Source organism: Babylonia areolata, chromosome 10, assembly GCF_041734735.1.
Source record: "Babylonia areolata isolate BAREFJ2019XMU chromosome 10, ASM4173473v1, whole genome shotgun sequence".
Taxonomy (NCBI): Eukaryota; Metazoa; Mollusca; class Gastropoda; order Neogastropoda; family Buccinidae; genus Babylonia; species Babylonia areolata.
Window position 1 is genome coordinate 1,265,493 of NC_134885.1, and position 12,225 is coordinate 1,277,717.

The window sequence follows — 12,225 nt, forward strand, 5'->3', positions numbered from 1 at the left end:
GCAAGTTCAGTGATAGTATATTTGGTTGTCTGAGCCGGTATCAATGGATCATAGGTTGATATGAGTTCAATCTTGTAATCTAAAAACTTGAGGAGAAAACCGAGGCGACTGATCACAAACAGACAAAGCTAATCGTAATATAAACCAGTTCAGGACAGGCGACTGATTACAAACAGACAAAACTAATGGTAATATAAACCAGTTCAGGAGAGACAAAGCTAATGGTAATATAAACCAGTTCAGGAGAGACAAAGCTAATGGTAATATAAACCAGTTCAGGAGAGACAAAGCTAATGGTAATATAAACCAGTTCAGGAGAGACAAAACTAATGGTAATATAAACCAGTTCAGGAGAGACAAAGCTAATGGTAATATAAACCAGTTCAGGACAGGCGACTGATTACAAACAGACAAAACTAATGGTAATATAAACCAGTTCAGGAGAGGCGGGGACCCACACGCACGCACACGTAATGTTCGTCCTTCGGATTCGAAGATGACCATCCCTCCAACAGTCAGATGGAAGATCGGTGGCTGTGGGTCCGGAGGTGACTGGTGAGGCCAGTCCGGGCCCTGAAGGCTCGCCCACACGTGGGACACAAGTGAGTGGGTGCTGTTGTGGCAGTGGATGCTGCTCGGGCCTTGCGCACAGCACGATTTTGTTGTGCCTCGGTGATACGCCTGGCTTCAGCTGCACGGGCTCCTGTGGTGGTCTTGCTGCGTCAAGCTGGACGGTCCAGAGGCGGGGACACACACACACACACACGCATACACACACACACACACACACACACACACACACAGAGAGAGAGAGAGAGAGAGAGAGAGAGAGAGAGAGAGAGAGAGAGAGAACAGAGAAGCAGATAGACCGACAGACAGACAAGAAATGTTATTTTACCAAGAGTCCTGGTGAATCCCTTAACTTTGTCCACTGTCCTCGTTTGCTGCAGAAACATAAAAAAAAAATCATAATATATCGAACAGCTGTGCAACGTGTTCCGAACTGTGTGACACTGTGCAACACAAAGAAAATACAAATCATTGGATGTTTATTCCTTCTTTGTTACAGAAAATGAACTGTTGTTTTATTCATCAATACAACGATGCTGTGACTGGCACGGGTAAACTCGTGAAGCTTGTGAAGGTACATACAGAACGGAAGGAGGGAAATTGGGACTTTGTGAAGAAAGTGAGACAGACAGACAGACAGACAGACAGGCAGACAGGCAGAGAGGATGGCAGAAAACCGTCCAACATGATCAAAGGACTCACCATCAGCACCATCTGGTCTGCCTTCTGCCCTCTTCCCTACAGTGGTGGCCAACTTGTCCTTGAGGTCCAGCACCTTGTCCTTCACGCTGCTCACCTTGCTCTTCACTGTGTCCATTGAGCTCTGGACAAAATGCAAACAGTCCGTCACCCTATGTTTGTTTGTGTCTCCATTATATCAAACAGTCCGTCACCCTGTGTTTGTTTGTGTCTCCATTATATCAAACAGTCCGTCACCCTGTGTTTGTTTGTGTCTCCATTATATCAAACAGTCCATCACCCTGTGTGTGTTTGTGTCTCCATTATATCAAACAGTCCGGCACCCTGTGTTTGTGTCTCCATTATATCAAACAGTCCGTCACCCTGTGTTTGTTTGTGTCTCCATTATATCAAACAGTCCGTCACCCTGTGTTTGTTTGTGTCTCCATTATATCAAACAGTCCGTCACCCTGTGTTTGTGTCTCCATTATATCAAACAGTCCGTCACCCTGTGTATGTTTGTGTCTCCATTATATCAAACAGTCCGTCACCCTGTGTTTGTTTGTGTCTCCATTATATCAAACAGTCCGTCACCCTGTGTTTGTGTCTCCATTATATCAAACAGTCCGTCACCCTGTGTTTGTGTCTCCATTATATCAAACAGTCCGTCACCCTGTGTGTGTTTGTGTCTCCATTATATCAAACAGTCCGTCACCCTGTGTTTGTGTCTCCATTATATCAAACAGTCCGTCACCCTGTGTTTGTTTGTGTCTCCATTATATCAAACAGTCCGTCACCCTGTGTTTGTGTCTCCATTATATCAAACAGTCCGGCACCCTGTGTTTGTTTGTGTCTCCATTATATCAAACAGTCCGGCACCCTGTGTTTGTGTCTCCATTATATCAAACAGTCCGTCACCCTGTGTTTGTTTGTGTCTCCATTATATCAAACAGTCCGTCACCCTGTGTTTGTGTCTCCATTATATCAAACAGTCCGTCACCCTGTGTTTGTGTCTCCATTATATCAAACAGTCCGTCACCCTGTGTTTGTTTGTGTCTCCATTATATCAAACAGTCCGTCACCCTGTGTTTGTGTCTCCATTATATCAAACAGTCCGTCACCCTGTGTTTGTGTCTCCATTATATCAAACAGTCCGTCACCCTGTGTTTGTTTGTGTCTCCATTATATCAAACAGTCCGTCACCCTGTGTTTGTGTCTCCATTATATCAAACAGTCCGTCACCCTGTGTTTGTTTGTGTCTCCATTATATCAAACAGTCCGTCACCCTGTGTTTGTTTGTGTCTCCATTATATCAAACAGTCCGTCACCCTATGTTTGTTTGTGTCTCCATTATATCAAACAGTCCGTCACCCTGTGTTTGTTTGTGTCTCCATTATATCAAACAGTCCGTCACCCTGTGTTTGTGTCTCCATTATATCAAACAGTCCGTCACCCTGTGTTTGTGTCTCCATTATATCAAACAGTCCGTCACCCTATGTTTGTTTGTGTCTCCATTATATCAAACAGTCCGTCACCCTGTGTTTGTTTGTGTCTCCATTATATCAAACAGTCCGTCACCCTGTGTTTGTTTGTGTCTCCATTATATCAAACAGTCCGTCACCCTGTGTTTGTGTCTCCATTATATCAAACAGTCCGGCACCCTGTGTTTGTGTCTCCATTATATCAAACAGTCCGTCACCCTATGTTTGTTTGTGTCTCCATTATATCAAACAGTCCGTCACCCTGTGTTTGTTTGTGTCTCCATTATATCAAACAGTCCGTCACCCTGTGTTTGTTTGTGTCTCCATTATATCAAACAGTCCGTCACCCTGTGTTTGTGTCTCCATTATATCAAACAGTCCGGCACCCTGTGTTTGTGTCTCCATTATATCAAACAGTCCGTCACCCTGTGTTTGTTTGTGTCTCCATTATATCAAACAGTCCGTCACCCTGTGTTTGTTTGTGTCTCCATTATATCAAACAGTCCGTCACCCTGTGTTTGTTTGTGTCTCCATTATATCAAACAGTCCGTCACCCTGTGTTTGTTGTGTCTCCATTATATCAAACAGTCCGTCACCCTGTGTTTGTTTGTGTCTCCATTATATCAAACAGTCCGTCACCCTGTGTTTGTTTGTGTCTCCATTATATCAAACAGTCCGTCACCCTGTGTTGTTTGTGTCTCCATTATATCAAACAGTCCGTCACCCTGTGTTTGTGTCTCCATTATATCAAACAGTCCGTCACCCTGTGTTTGTTTGTGTCTCCATTATATCAAACAGTCCGTCACCCTGTGTTTGTTTGTGTCTCCATTATATCAAACAGTCCGTCACCCTGTGTTTGTTTGTGTCTCCATTATATCAAACAGTCCGTCACCCTGTGTTTGTTTGTGTCTCCATTATATCAAACAGTCCGTCACCCTGTGTTTGTGTCTCCATTATATCAAACAGTCCGGCACCCTGTGTTTGTTTGTGTCTCCATTATATCAAACAGTCCGTCACCCTGTGTTTGTTTGTGTCTCCATTATATCAAACAGTCCGTCACCCTGTGTTTGTGTCTCCATTATATCAAACAGTCCGTCACCCTGTGTTTGTTTGTGTCTCCATTATATCAAACAGTCCGTCACCCTGTGTTTGTGTCTCCATTATATCAAACAGTCCGTCACCCTGTGTTTGTTTGTGTCTCCATTATATCAAACAGTCCGTCACCCTGTGTTTGTTTGTGTCTCCATTATATCAAACAGTCCGTCACCCTGTGTTTGTTGTGTCTCCATTATATCAAACAGTCCGTCACCCTGTGTTTGTGTCTCCATTATATCAAACAGTCCGTCACCCTGTGTTTGTTTGTGTCTCCATTATATCAAACAGTCCGTCACCCTGTGTTTGTTTGTGTCTCCATTATATCAAACAGTCCGTCACCCTGTGTTGTTTGTGTCTCCATTATATCAAACAGTCCGTCACCCTGTGTTTGTTTGTGTCTCCATTATATCAAACAGTCCGGCACCCTGTGTTTGTGTCTCCATTATATCAAACAGTCCGTCACCCTGTGTTTGTTTGTGTCTCCATTATATCAAACAGTCCGTCACCCTGTGTTTGTGTCTCCATTATATCAAACAGTCCATCACCCTGTGTTTTGTGTCTCCATTATATCAAACAGTCCGTCACCCTGTGTTTGTTTGTGTCTCCATTATATCAAACAGTCCGTCACCCTGTGTTTGTGTCTCCATTATATCAAACAGTCCGTCACCCTGTGTTTGTGTCTCCATTATATCAAACAGTCCGTCACCCTGTGTTTGTTTGTGTCTCCATTATATCAAACAGTCCGTCACCCTGTGTTTGTTTGTGTCTCCATTATATCAAACAGTCCGTCACCCTGTGTTTGTTTGTGTCTCCATTATATCAAACAGTCCGTCACCCTGTGTTTGTGTCTCCATTATATCAAACAGTCCGTCACCCTGTGTTTGTGTCTCCATTATATCAAACAGTCCGTCACCCTGTGTTTGTTTGTGTCTCCATTATATCAAACAGTCCGTCACCCTGTGTTTGTTTGTGTCTCCATTATATCAAACAGTCCGTCACCCTGTGTTTGTGTCTCCATTATATCAAACAGTCCGTCACCCTGTGTTGTTTGTGTCTCCATTATATCAAACAGTCCGTCACCCTGTGTTTGTTTGTGTCTCCATTATATCAAACAGTCCGTCACCCTGTGTTTGTGTCTCCATTATATCAAACAGTCCGTCACCCTGTGTTTGTTTGTGTCTCCATTATATCAAACAGTCCGTCACCCTGTGTTTGTTTGTGTCTCCATTATATCAAACAGTCCGCACCCTGTGTTTGTGTCTCCATTATATCAAACAGTCCGTCACCCTGTGTTTTGTGTCTCCATTATATCAAACAGTCCGTCACCCTGTGTTTGTGTCTCCATTATATCAAACAGTCCTGTCACCCTGTGTTTGTTTGTGTCTCCATTATATCAAACAGTCCGTCACCCTGTGTTTGTGTCTCCATTATATCAAACAGTCCGTCACCCTGTGTTTGTGTCTCCATTATATCAAACAGTCCGTCACCCTGTGTTTGTGTCTCCATTATATCAAACAGTCCGGCACCCTGTGTTTGTTTGTGTCTCCATTATATCAAACAGTCCGTCACCCTGTGTTTGTTTGTGTCTCCATTATATCAAACAGTCCATCACCCTGTGTTTGTTTGTGTCTCCATTATATCAAACAGTCCGTCACCCTGTGTTTGTGTCTCCATTATATCAAACAGTCCGTCACCCTGTGTTTTGTGTCTCCATTATATCAAACAGTCCGTCACCCTGTGTTTGTTTGTGTCTCCATTATATCAAACAGTCCGTCACCCTGTGTTTGTTTGTGTCTCCATTATATCAAACAGTCCGTCACCCTGTGTTGTTTGTGTCTCCATTATATCAAACAGTCCGTCACCCTGTGTTGTTTGTGTCTCCATTATATCAAACAGTCCGTCACCCTGTGTTGTTTGTGTCTCCATTATATCAAACAGTCCGTCACCCTGTGTTTGTTGTGTCTCCATTATATCAAACAGTCCGTCACCCTGTGTTTGTGTCTCCATTATATCAAACAGTCCGTCACCCTGTGTTTGTGTCTCCATTATATCAAACAGTCCGTCACCCTGTGTTGTTTGTGTCTCCATTATATCAAACAGTCCGTCACCCTGTGTTTGTGTCTCCATTATATCAAACAGTCCGTCACCCTGTGTTTGTGTCTCCATTATATCAAACAGTCCAGTCACCCTGTGTTGTTTGTGTCTCCATTATATCAAACAGTCCGTCACCCTGTGTTTGTTTGTGTCTCCATTATATCAAACAGTCCGTCACCCTGTGTTTGTTTGTGTCTCCATTATATCAAACAGTCCGTCACCCTGTGTTTGTTTGTGTCTCCATTATATCAAACAGTCCGTCACCCTGTGTTGTTGTGTCTCCATTATATCAAACAGTCCGTCACCCTGTGTTTGTGTCTCCATTATATCAAACAGTCCGTCACCCTGTGTTTGTGTCTCCATTATATCAAACAGTCCGTCACCCTGTGTTTGTTTGTGTCTCCATTATATCAAACAGTCCGTCACCCTGTGTTGTTTGTGTCTCCATTATATCAAACAGTCCGTCACCCTGTGTTTTGTGTCTCCATTATATCAAACAGTCCGTCACCCTGTGTCTGTTTGTGTCTCCATTATATCAAACAGTCCGTCACCCTGTGTTTGTTTGTGTCTCCATTATATCAAACAGTCCGTCACCCTGTGTTTTGTGTCTCCATTATATCAAACAGTCCGTCACCCTGTGTTTGTTTGTGTCTCCATTATATCAAACAGTCCGTCACCCTGTGTCTGTTTGTGTCTCCATTATATCAAACAGTCCATCACCCTGTGTTGTTTGTGTCTCCATTATATCAAACAGTCCGTCACCCTGTGTCTGTTTGTGTCTCCATTATATCAAACAGTCCGTCACCCTGTGTTTGTGTCTCCATTATATCAAACAGTCCGTCACCCTGTGTCTGTTTGTGTCTCCATTATATCAAACAGTCCGTCACCCTGTGTTTGTTTGTGTCTCCATTATATCAAACAGTCCATCACCCTGTGTTTGTGTCTCCATTATATCAAACAGTCCGTCACCCTGTGTTTGTGCTCAATTTACAAACAGTCCGTCACTCTGTGTATTTGTGTCTCCATCTTCAAACATCCGTCACCCTGTGTATTTTTGTGTCCTCAATTTACAAAGCAGTCCCACCCTGTGTCTTTAGTGTGTCAATTATGCAAACAGTTAGTCCCCCTGTGCCGTCTTGTGTCCCATAATCGACAGTCTGTCACTGTTCGTGTCTGTCTCGATTGTATCAAACAGTCGTCGCCCTTCCTGTTGTGTTCATTTACTGCACTCCATCCCTGCTATTTCAACAGTCGTCATGTGTCTGTTTGTGCCTCCATTATTCAACAGTCGTATGTTTTGATTTCGTGCTCCATCTATTCAACAGCTCTATGTGTTTTGATTACCTCACTATATATCACAGCCGTATGTGTTCTGTTTACCGTGTCCACAGAGATTGCAGACGGTTCACTACGCTGTCTTTCGTTGTCTCAAACAGTGTTCTTTTCGCTCCTTCACTGTATGTGTTTCTGATTTACCGTGCTCTCCACTCTAGTCACAGCTGTATGTGTTTCTGATTTAGTGTACACTCCACTCTAGTCACAGCTGTATGTGTTTCTGATTTACCGTGCACTCCACTCTATTCACAGCTGTATGTGTTTCTGATTTACCGTGCTCTCCACTCTATTCACAGCTGTATGTGTTTCTGATTTACCGTGCTCTCCACTCTATTCACAGCTGTATGTGTTTCTGATTTACCGTGCTCTCCACTCTATTCACAGCTGTATGTGTTTCTGATTTACCGTGCTCTCCACTCTATTCACAGCTGTATGTGTTTCTGATTTACCGTGCACTCCACTCTATTCACAGCTGTATGTGTTTCTGATTTACCGTGCACTCCACTCTATTCACAGCTGTATGTGTTTCTGATTTACCGTGCTCTCCACTCTATTCACAGCTGTATGTGTTTCTGATTTACCGTGCACTCCACTCTATTCACAGCTGTATGTGTTTCTGATTTACCGTGTACTCCACTCTATTCACAGCTTATTTGCTGATAATATTTGTTCATAGTAAGTGTTGGAAAGACAGTGAGCGGAGGAGAGAGAGTTGGGAGAGGGAGAAAGGGACAGGCAGACGGGCAGACGGACCGACCAACAGACAGACAGAGACTCAAGACTAACGCAGAGACACGCCCCCCCCCCCGCCCCCCCCCCCCCGCGCGCGCACACACACACACACACACACACACAGTGCCACATACCCGCCACCAGCCTGCCGAGACTTGATCCACCAACACAGCAGACAGTAGAACCAGCACCACGACACCACTGTGACTCCACATCTGAAAGGTCAATCATCATCGTCACAGTGTCATCTGTAGGGTCAGTCATCGTCACAGTGTCATCTGTAAGGTCAGTCACCGTCACAGTGTCATCTGTAGGGTCAGTCATCGTCACAGTGTCATCTGTGAGGTCAGTCATCGTCACAGTGTCATCTGTAAGGTCAGTCATCGTCACAGTGTCATCTGTAGGGTCAGTCATCGTCACAGTGTCATCTGTAAGGTCAGTCATCGTCACAGTGTCATCTGTAGGGTCAGTCATCGTCACAGTGTCATCTGTAGGGTCAGTCATCGTCACAGTGTCATCTGTAGGGTCAGTCATCGTCACAGTGTCATCTGTGAGGTCAGTCATCGTCACAGTGTCATCTGTGAGGTCAGTCACCGTCACAGTGTCATCTGTAGGGTCAGTCATCGTCACAGTGTCATCTGTGAGGTCAGTCATCGTCACAGTGTCATCTGTGAGGTCAGTCATCGTCACAGTGTCATCTGTGAGGTCAGTCATCGTCACAGTGTCATCTGTGAGGTCAGTCATCGTCACAGTGTCATCTGTGAGGTCAGTCATCGTCACAGTCACAGTGTCATCTGTGAGGTCAGTCATCGTCACAGTCACAGTGTCATCTGTGAGGTCAGTCATCGTCACAGTCACAGTGTCATCTGTGAGGTCAGTCATCGTCACAGTCACAGTGTCATCTGTGAGGTCAGTCATCGTCATCGTCACAGTGTCAGATTTTTATTTTTTTTTCTCTTCTGATAACACTATTGGCATTGTAAAGATTTCAGTTCACAGCCAAACACACTGATGCAATTCTGTATGCATAATTTCTTCTGTTATATCACAGTGATTTTATTACGCATGTCTGATTTCATCTGTGTTTTGCTGGTGTAGTGTTTTTGCAAAACCTACAGAATGAAATGCAAATGTGTGTGCACCTTTTTTTATTCTGCTGTTGTTGCTGCTGGTACATGTGGAACTTCAGCAATACCTTTGTGATGGAATCGTGTGTGTATACATGTGTGTATGTGTGTGTATATGTGGGTGGGAGGGAGGGGGCCGGGTGTGTGTGTGTATGTGTGTGTGTGTGTGTGTGTGTGTGTGTGTGTGTGTGTGTGTGTGTGTGTTCTGAAGTCAAGAAAAGTCTGACGATGAAAGAAACACAATTACTTTACTTGGTGTTTCTGCTATGTATCTGCATGAAAGCTTACAGACAGCACAAAGCAGTAATGACGACATGACAAGACAAGACAAAACAAGATGTGCTTATTGAAGCGAGGAAAAACAAACAAACAAACAATAACAGCTTTGAATTTCAAAGTCCACATATGCTGTGAACGCCCATGGTCCTACTGGTGTGGCGAAGAATGGTGAACGTGTTTTAGTTATTCAATGCGAAGGTTAGACAAAGTCACGGTGCATATGTTGTTGTTTTTTTCTGGGTTTTTTTTTTCAGTTTCATACTTTTTCCTAATAATTTCTACCTCCCGTGCCTTCCAGACAAATTGCACAACTGACCAAGTTGTCTTGTGTGTATGAATGCAGTGTTGAGTCAATACAACTGCTAGAACAAAGAGAGACAGAGACAGACAGACTGGCAGACAGACAGACGGACAGACAAACAGACAGGAGACGGAAAGACAGAGATACAGAGAGAGAGGCTTTACCTTGATGTTGCTGACTGACGTTTGAGTGATACTCTGTGGTCTGATAATCCATTGTGCAGCCTTCAGGATTTATACAGCTGCTGTCTGCAGGATACAACACCAGGACGACGCAATCCTGTCTACCATCTCTCTTCACACCCAGCTATTGGTTTTGTGACACGTAGAGCAATGATTCTAATCTTCGATATTATAAAAATGGAAAAAAAATCTTATTTTTTAATGTAGACAGAGGTGACAGAGATACAGAGATGAGAAAGAGAGACAGGAAGGAAGTGGAGAAGGAAGAGTAGGACAATGGTGTTAGAAAGAGAGAGAGGAAGGAAGTGTGGAAGGAAGAGTGTAGGACAATGATGTTAGAAAGAGAGAGAGGAAGGGAGTGTGGAAGGAAGAGTGTAGGACAATGGTGTTAGAAAGAGAGAGAGGAAGGAAGTGTGGAAGGAAGAGTAGGACAATGGTGTTAGAAAGAGAGAGAGGAAGGAAGTGTGGAAGGAAGAGTGTAGGACAATGATGTTAGAAAGAGAGAGAGGAAGGAAGTGTGGAAGGAAGAGTGTAGGACAATGATGTTAGAAAGAGAGAGAGGAAGGAAGTGTGGAAGGAAGAGTGTAGGACAATGATGTTAGAAAGAGAGAGAGGAAGGAAGTGTGGAAGGAAGAGTGTAGGACAATGATGTTAGAAAGAGAGAGAGGAAGGAAGTGTGGAAGGAAGAGTGTAGGACAATGATGTTAGAAAGAGAGAGAGGAAGGAAGTGTGGAAGGAAGAGTGTAGGACAATGGTGTTAGAAAGAGAGAGAGGAAGGAAGTGTGGAAGGAAGAGTGTAGGACAATGATGTTAGAAAGAGAGAGAGGAAGGAAGTGTGGAAGGAAGAGTGTAGGACAATGGTGTTAGAAAGAGAGAGAGGAAGGAAGTGTGGAAGGAAGAGTGTAGGACAATGGTGTTAGAAAGAGAGAGAGGAAGGAAGTGTGGAAGGAAGAGTGTAGGACAATGATGTTAGAAAGAGAGAGAGGAAGGAAGTGTGGAAGGAAGAGTGTAGGACAATGATGTTAGAAAGAGAGAGAGGAAGGAAGTGTGGAAGGAAGAGTGTAGGACAATGATGTTAGAAAGAGAGAGAGGAAGGAAGTGTGGAAGGAAGAGTGTAGGACAATGATGTTAGAAAGAGAGAGAGGAAGGAAGTGTGGAAGGAAGAGTAGGACAATGGTGTTAGAAAGAGAGAGAGGAAGGAAGTGTGGAAGGAAGAGTGTAGGACAATGATGTTAGAAAGAGAGAGAGGAAGGAAGTGTGGAAGGAAGAGTGTAGGACAATGGTGTTAGAAAGAGAGAGAGGAAGGGACTGTGGAAGGAAGAGTGTAGGACAATGGTGTTAGAAAGAGAGAGAGGAAGGGAGTGTGGAAGGAAGAGTGTAGGACAATGGTGTTAGAAAGAGAGAGAGGAAGGAAGTGTGGAAGGAAGAGTGTAGGACAATGGTGTTAGAAAGAGAGAGAGGAAGGGAGTGTGGAAGGAAGAGTGTAGGACAATGGTGTTAGAAAGAGAGAGAGGAAGGAAGTGTGGAAGGAAGAGTGTAGGACAATGGTGTTAGAAAGAGAGAGAAATAGAGTGAGGTAGGGAGGAAGGGGAGAAAAAGAGGTAGAGGTAGAAATGAGAGGGAGAGAGAAAGGGGGGGAGGGAGATGGAAAGAGAGAGAGAGGGGGGTTAAGGGAGAGGGAGAGAGAGAAGGGGGGTGGAGGGACAGACAGGGGGGGTCGGAGGGAGAGGGGGAGAGAGAGGGGGAGGGAGAGAGAGGAGGCAGTGGAAGAGGGGGAGAGAGAGAGGAAGTGGAGGGAGAGGGAGAAAGAGAGGGTGGTGGGGGGAGATGGAGAGAGAGAGGGTGGTGGAGGGAGAGGGAGAGAGGGGGTGGAGGGAGAGGGAGAGAGAGAGAGGGGGTGGAGGGAGAGGGGGAGAGAGAGAAGGGGGGTGGAGGGAGAGAGGGAGAGAGAGGGGTGGAGGGAGAGGGAGAGAGAAAGAGGGGGTGGAGGGAGAGGGGGAGAGAGAGAGGGTGGTGGAGGGAGAGAGGGGGGGGAGAGAGGGGGGTGGAGGGAGAGGGAGAGAGAGAGAGAGGGGTGGAGGGAGAGGGGGAGAAAGAGGGGGGGTGGAGGGAGAGAGGGGGGAGAGAGAGGGTGGTGGAGGGAGAGAGGGGGGAGAGAGAGGGGGGTGGAGGGAGGGAGAGAGAGGGGGTGGAGGGAGAAGGAGAGAGAGGGGGAAAAGAAAGATGAGGAGAGAGAGGGAGGTTGGGAGAAAGGAAGGGGGTGTGAGAGAGGGGGTCTCTCTCTCTCTCTCTCTCTCTCTCTCTCTCTCTCTCTGTCACACACACGCGCGCGCGCGCGCGCACGCACACAC

The 12,225-nt window shown here is 45.2% G+C and overlaps 1 long non-coding RNA gene across 1 annotated transcript in view; it reads right to left on the bottom strand.

Moving 5' to 3' along the window:
• Positions 1-9,934, bottom strand: part of LOC143286686 (uncharacterized) — a 12,022-nt gene extending 2,088 nt beyond the window's left edge. Inside the window, exons 1-4 of the long non-coding RNA XR_013055840.1 lie at positions 9,857-9,934; positions 8,120-8,200; positions 1,273-1,393; positions 899-944 (exon numbers count right to left, since the gene is read on the bottom strand). This is a non-coding gene — a long non-coding RNA (uncharacterized LOC143286686). The remainder of the gene's footprint in view (positions 1-898; positions 945-1,272; positions 1,394-8,119; positions 8,201-9,856) is intronic.
• Between the last annotated feature and the right edge of the window lie 2,291 nt (positions 9,935-12,225).